Raw genomic sequence first — 7,277 nt, forward strand, 5'->3', positions numbered from 1 at the left:
CCACACACACGCGCGCGCGCGCGCGCGCGAGTTACGTACACACCACCTCGCTCTGACACACTCATACAGTGTCACACACCACCATCGTCAAGATCGTTTTCTGTCCCACTCAGCCCCCCTCTGTCACGCTAAAAGGCAAACCTATCCAAGTTCATGGGGTCCCCACACCCTCAGGCACACACCCCTACAACCACACCACCTATATACAGCTCAGTCTGCCTTCACAGTCACAACCGTGCACACACACATATACCTGAGAAACTTGGCACCTGAACACCGACGGAGTGCAGTCAGTAGCCTCAGGGAATATTCCCATTTCTTCACTAAGGAAAATTAGGAGGACACGGAATTACTTCCTAGTCTGCTCCTTTTTTCATGCTGACTGCCAAAAATTGTGCACCTTTAAAAAAAAAAAGCAGTGCATAGGGTATCAGAGCATAAGGGCAGCGGGACTGGCCTTTGATCAAGGGATGACTTACCATCAGCAACATTAAGTAGCATAATGTTTTTCTGACCCTTTAACTAAAGGTTACCTACACAGTGTTTCAATAGTATCTTGTGATGGAATGATGGGGGTTGTTTTTGGTTTAGTTGTAGTTCTTTTTAAGCTCTTACTAAATAATACTGATTAGAATGCATAAAAATGAGTTATGCCACCTGTCTACTAAATAAGGAGGTGGTAAGAATGAAAGCTTTGCACTTGAATAAGTACCCTATTCAGTTGGCTTCTGCTCAAGTGCTATTGTAATATGAATAAACATCTGTCCCACTGGTGCACTGAAGAGATTAATTTTTACAGATACATAGGCTATATTGTGTGCTAAAGGTTTAACCAAGCAGATGTTACTGCAATGATCAGCACAAAGTTCATGCTCAATAAATGTAACTGACAAAAAAGATTGTTAAATGAATACAGAAGGAAGATAGTTGAGGCAATATGGTATAGTGGAAATGGCACTAAAGTTAAAAAAAATATATCTTGGTTGGTGTACCACTAAATTATTTGTATGGCCCTAAGCACCATCTGGCTTAACTTTTCTGGGACTCAGTTTCCTCATCTGTAAAGGCAAAGTGTTAGATGGAGATGATATCTCCAATGTTCCTTTTAGCTCTAAAATTACAGGGTTCAATGAACAACTTCTAGCTTTTTTTTTTAACAGGTTTAACACCAGAAGAGCTGTACTGAAACTCCTTTCTCCTTCAGTCTCAGACTTCTTTAAATCAAAAATATGGATAACGTCATTCACTGCATCCTGGGCCATCGACAGTTATCCTGACTTTTGTCTTGCCACTGGACTTCGATCACTCTGGAGGAGAAAGTAGGCAGACAACTTTGTGAAGTTCTGCCTCATTTAAATCTAATTCATTCGAAAGTCAAGAGATCACCTTCATGATGTCATTGGTCTTCCAAGAACAAAGGATGAACAACAACAACTATACCATATGACCTTGGGCAAGTCATTAGAACTATTGAACTTCAGTTTCTTCATCTGTGTAATGGAGTTGGACTATTAGATAACTTCTGGATCCAATATACTATGATTCTTAGGACAAGAATTACAGAATATACTATAGGAAAAATGTACTAGGAAGTCCAGAAAATGAAAACCTAATTCACAAAGAACTTAACCTGCATCAATGTGATAAAGTTGACATATATATATATATAGTTTCATTTTCATATATTTAACATCTTTATTCCAAGACTACAAAATATTATTTCTGTATAATCATTTTAAAAAAGGATTCTATTCTTTTTTTCTTAGGGTTTTCTACTTTTTTATGTTTTTTTTTAATTTTATCAATTTATTTTGATTTATCAACAATCATTTCCATATGCTTTTGAGTTTAAAATTTTTCTGTCCCTTCCTCCCCACCACCCTCCCCAAGACGGTGCACAATCTGATATAGGCACTTACATTCCTATTAAACATATTTTCAGGGCTACGGCTCTTTGCTCCTGCCTCGGTAGCAGTGAGCCCGCGAGGAGGGCGCTGTGGGGACCTCTCACATCCACCACCCCTCCCACCCCGCACCAGGTTTGGCTAAAACATGGCATCTCTGTTTCTAAAGAAAATGATGTTTACCATCAGCAGCCCTCTTTTCCAAATGAGCAAATGTTTAGCAAAACCTTCCTCAATCTCCTCATTCTTCTTTGCCTCACGACAAAGTACATTTCCCATAGATGCAGGTCCCATGAAGTATAGCTCAAAAATTCAGCCATTTCTTTCACGTTCCCTGCTTCCAGCCTTTCAACCTGCTCTTGGGTTCAAAACAAAAGGTCTTCTAAAGAGGTGCTGCAAGGACTGTTATTTTGTGAAAAGGCGTGGACGATGGTTTGTGTATTGTGAAACAAATCCAAGACACAAGCAAAGACAGTTGAAGTCTCTGATTTCTGGAATGACATCCAAAATGCCATCCATCCTTCAGAAAATTTAATTAATTGAAGAAAGCAAAAGCTGAAACAAAAGAAGCCAGTCAAATGTTGGAAATGATACTATTAAATAACAATTATATCATAAAGATTGATCATAAAATTTATATTTCTTTAACTGTCATTTAAGAAATGCATTTTAAAAATCTCATGCTCAAAAAAAAAACATTTTCACGTTAGTGAAGTTGTAAGTAAAAATTAAAACCAATAGGAGGAACCATCAGAAAAAGGAAACGAAACTCAACAGAAGAGGGAAAAAAATGATAACGATTCAACTTCCATAGTTCTTTCTTTGGATGTAGATAGCATTTTCCATCATGAGACCTCAGGAGATGTCTTAGATCCTTGTAATGCTGAGAAGGGTTAAGTTTATCAATATTAGTCATCATACAATGTGGCTGTTATTGTGTACAAAGTTCTTTTTGGTTCTGCTCACTTCCCTCAGCATCAGACCATACAAGTCTTTCCAGGTTTTTCTGAAGTCAGCCTCTTCATTATTTCTTATAGCACAATAGTATTTCATTACCTTCATATACCACAACTTGCTCAGCCATTCCCCAGTTGATAGGCATCCTCTCAATTTCCAATTCTTTGCCACCACAAAAAGAGCTGCTATGAGTATTTTTGTGCACGTGGGTCCTTTTCCCATTTGTATGATCTCTTTGGGATATAGCCCTAGAAGTGCTATTGCTGGATCAAAGGGTATACATATTTTTATAGCCATTTGGGCATAGTTCCAAATTGTTCTCCAAAATGGTTGGATCATTTCACAACTCCACCAACAAAGCATTAGTGTTCTAATTTTCCCATATCTCCAACATTTATCATTTTCCTGTTTTGTCATGTTGGCCAATCTGATAGGTGTGATGTGGTACCTCAGACTTGTTTTGATTTGCATTTCTCTAATCAATAATGATTTAGAGCATTTTTTCATATGACTATAGATGGCTTTAATTTCTTCATCTGAGAACTGTCTGTTCATATCCGTGACGATTTATCAATTGGGGAATGGCTTGAATTCTTATAAATTTGTCTTAATTCTCTATATATTTTAGAAATGAGGCCTTTATCAGAGAGACTGGTTGTAAAAATTCTTTCCCAATTTTCTACCTTCCTTCTAATCTTAGTTGCATTGGCTTTGTGCAAAAATTTCTCAATTTAATGTAATCAAAATTATCCATTTTGCTTTTCATAATGTTCTCTATCTCCTGTTTGGTCATGAATTCTTCTGTTCTCCATAGATCTGATAGGTAAACTATTCCTTGTTCTCCCAGTTTACTTATAGTATCAGCCATTATGTTCATGACTTGGATATAATTTATTTTGGTATATCATGTGAGATTTGGGTCTATGCCTAGTTTCTGCCATACTCTTTTCCAGTTTTAAAAGGATTCTATTCTCAAACTGCTTTCCTGTTTACAGGTAGACTTTGACCCCAATCTTTATGATGCTTTATTTTCAAACTGGGTCTTTTTTATGTATTTATGTCTCATTATAGCATGGAAGGCACCCTGGAATCTCAAAAGTTATGCCAGCTAACCAGAGTCTCTGGAATGTCCTGCCAATCTCAAAAAGCTTTGAGTACAAGTGTAGCAATGGAGTGTACGCTTATTTTCCAAGGACTCAGTCTAGCTGTTTGGAGAAGCTCATTACCACAAGATAACCAATATCACTAACCACCAGATGATAGATTTGGTGAGGGGAGGAGGGCGGAATAGCAGCTTCTCCTTCTCCAATCCATTCTCTAAACCACTGCCAAAATAATATTGCTGAAGCACAAGACTGGCCATGTCACTGATCTATTCCATAAACTCCAGTGGCTCTTATTACCTCTAGGATCAAATACAAACTCCTATTTGGCACTTAAAACTCTCCACATCATTTCAACCTATCAAAGTTGTTTAGTATACATTACTCCTCTTATTCACAATAACCAATAAAGTTATTATGCACTATTCCCCTTTACTCACTCTATGATCCAGCAAAATTGTTCTGCTTGCTGCTCCTCACACATGAAATTCCATCAGTTGTGTAAACACAAAATTCTTAGTTCAGAAAAAAAAAATACAAAGCTATTTGAGTGTAAGTATTTAAAAGAAACTTCTCTTTTTTATGTACTTATCCCTTAGGACAAATTTTATTTACTATTGTATTACTCTTTCTCTAAGTAGTGATTAGGCCTAGAAACTGACACCACTTCACCAAAACCTGAATACAAAGTCTCTTTAGTTTTTGTAATTTGATCTGGTAAGGTTAAGTTCCTCCAGGGCAAAATGCTCTAGGCTTTAAGGTCTGAAGAATAAGCATATATAACACATTTTACTAGTAATGATAGTTTAACCTCAGTTGTTCTAAAATTCTAAACTTATTTACCTTTACCCACTCCCTCAAAATATCCTCAAAGATCTTAGTTGGGGGAATAGAAAATGTTATAGATTTCTACGCTATTTGGTTCTTGGCAATAATTTACAGTGAAGTTGCACAAATTTCTGTTTTGCATTTTTTCTGTTCCTGGTATACAAAAGGGAAAAACACCGAAATAAAAGTGAATTTTTTCTTATTTTCAGTGTTTTGATGAAAAAAATACATTTGCTTCTAAATCTTAGTTACTGAGATGAATGAAGCAAGGGTTAGGGGGGGTCTGGATGTCAAGAAAATAAAGATTCTATTTCCACATCTGCTATACTACTGTACCTCTTGCCTCTCTTTCTTCATCTGAATGTCTGAAGATATTTTCATCTATCTACTCATCGTGGTATGTACAGTAATGAGTTGAAGTTCATAAACTCCTTTAAGAGCATCAGATAAAAGGTTTTATATATGTATAAGTAGGTATAATTGTCTATTAAGTCTGAATGACAGTGATGATTTATATATAGGCTTCTTCATCTAGAGTTTATATTAATCTTATTATTTATTAACTAAAAGATCCTTAGTTGACTCTTTACTGAGATATGCCAAATGTCCTTATTTAGAACAATCTAGATTTTAGCTAAATATTAACTATTTTCCACTTGGAGACTGAAAAAACTTCTTGGAGAGAAGTTCTCCCATTCTAGTCCACTTAAATATAGTTATAAAACTTTTTTAACAGTACCATATGTCTAATTATAGGTTCATAAGACTGGCAAGTCTTTATTTTTAATAATATTTTATTTTCCCCCAAATTACATGTTAAAACAATTTTTAACATTTAGAATTTTTTTAGATTTTGAGTTCCAAATTCTATCCCTACCTTTGTCCCTGCCCCCACTCCCCAAACAGTAAGCCATCTGATATAGGTAATACACATGCAATCATAGAAAACATTTCCGTTACTCATTTTGTACAAGAAGACTCAAACAATAACAAAAAAAGATAGTGAAAAATAGTATTCTTCAGTCTGTATTCAGACAACATCAGTTTTTTCTCTGGAGGTGGATAGCATGTTTCATCATGAGTCCTTTGGGATTGTCTTGGATCATTGTATTGCTGAGAACAGCTAAGTCATTTACCATTCTTCAATGTTGTTCTCCTGGTTCTGCTCACTTCACTCTTTCAGTCTGTATCAGTTTACGTAAGTCTTTGCAGGTTTTTCTGAAATCATCCTGCTTGTCATTTCTTATAACACAATAATATTCCATCACAATCAGATAGCACAGCTTGTTCATCCATTTCCCCAATTGATGGACATCTCCTCAATTTCCAATTCTTAGCTATCACAGAAAGAGTTGCTATAAATATTTTTGTACAAATAGGTCCTTTTCTTTTTTTTTTAATCTCTTTGGGATACAGACCTAGCAGTGGTATCAAAGGGTATGCATAGTTTTATAGCCCTTTGGGCATAGTTCCAAATTATTCTTCATAATGGTTTGATCATTTCACAACTCCACCAACAATGCATTATTGTCCCAGTTTTCCTGTATCACCTCCAGCATTCAGCATTTTCCTTTATTGTCACATTACCCAATCTGATAGGTATAAGGTAATATCTCAAAGTTGTTTTAATTTGCATTTCTCCAATCAATAGTGACTTAGAGCATTTTTTCATGTGACTATAGGTAGATTTGATTTCTTTGTCTGGAAACTCCTGTTCATATCCCTTTGACCATTTAGCAGTTGGGGAATGATTTGTATGACTAGCAAGTCTTTAACCAATCCAACTTATAGTCTACTGTGGTACTTAAATGAAATATGTCTTAGTTTTCCTTCATTAACATTTTAATTGGAAATTTGGGGGGAGTGTAGAAGAGAAGGAACTTTTTTTAAATAATACACTGGCATAATCCATAACTTTTCTCTTTGGAAAAGTGGCATATCCTGAGATCTTAGATTTGCTGTTGATTTGTGGGAACTGACAAATTTGTCAGTTTATAAAAATGCATCTACCCTTTGATCCAGCAATACCACTACTAGGTCTGTATCCCAAAGAGATCATAAAAAAGGGAAAAGGACCTATATGTACAAAACTATTTATAGCAGTTCTTTTTGCAGTGGCAAAGAAGTGGAAATTGAGGGGATGCCCATCAACTGGGGAATGGCTGAACAAGTTGTGGTATATGAATATAATGGAATGTTATTGTTCTATAAGAAATGATGACCAGGCCAATTTCAGAAGAAACTGGAAAGACATACATGAATTGATGCTGAGCGAAGAGGGCAGAAGCAGGAGAACACTGTATACAGTAACATAAATGTTGTGCAATGACCAACTTTGATAGACTTAGCTCTTCTCAGCAATACAATGATTGAAGACAATTCCAAAAGACTCATGATGGAAAATGCTATCCACATACGGAGAATGAACTATGAAGTCTGAATACAGATTGAAGCACACTATTTTCTCTCTTTCTTTTTTTCTTTG

Source organism: Phascolarctos cinereus, unplaced genomic scaffold (genome assembly GCF_003287225.1).
Source record: "Phascolarctos cinereus isolate Bilbo 61053 unplaced genomic scaffold, phaCin_HiC Scaffold_5;HRSCAF=322, whole genome shotgun sequence".
In the NCBI taxonomy this organism is placed as follows: domain Eukaryota; kingdom Metazoa; phylum Chordata; class Mammalia; order Diprotodontia; family Phascolarctidae; genus Phascolarctos; species Phascolarctos cinereus.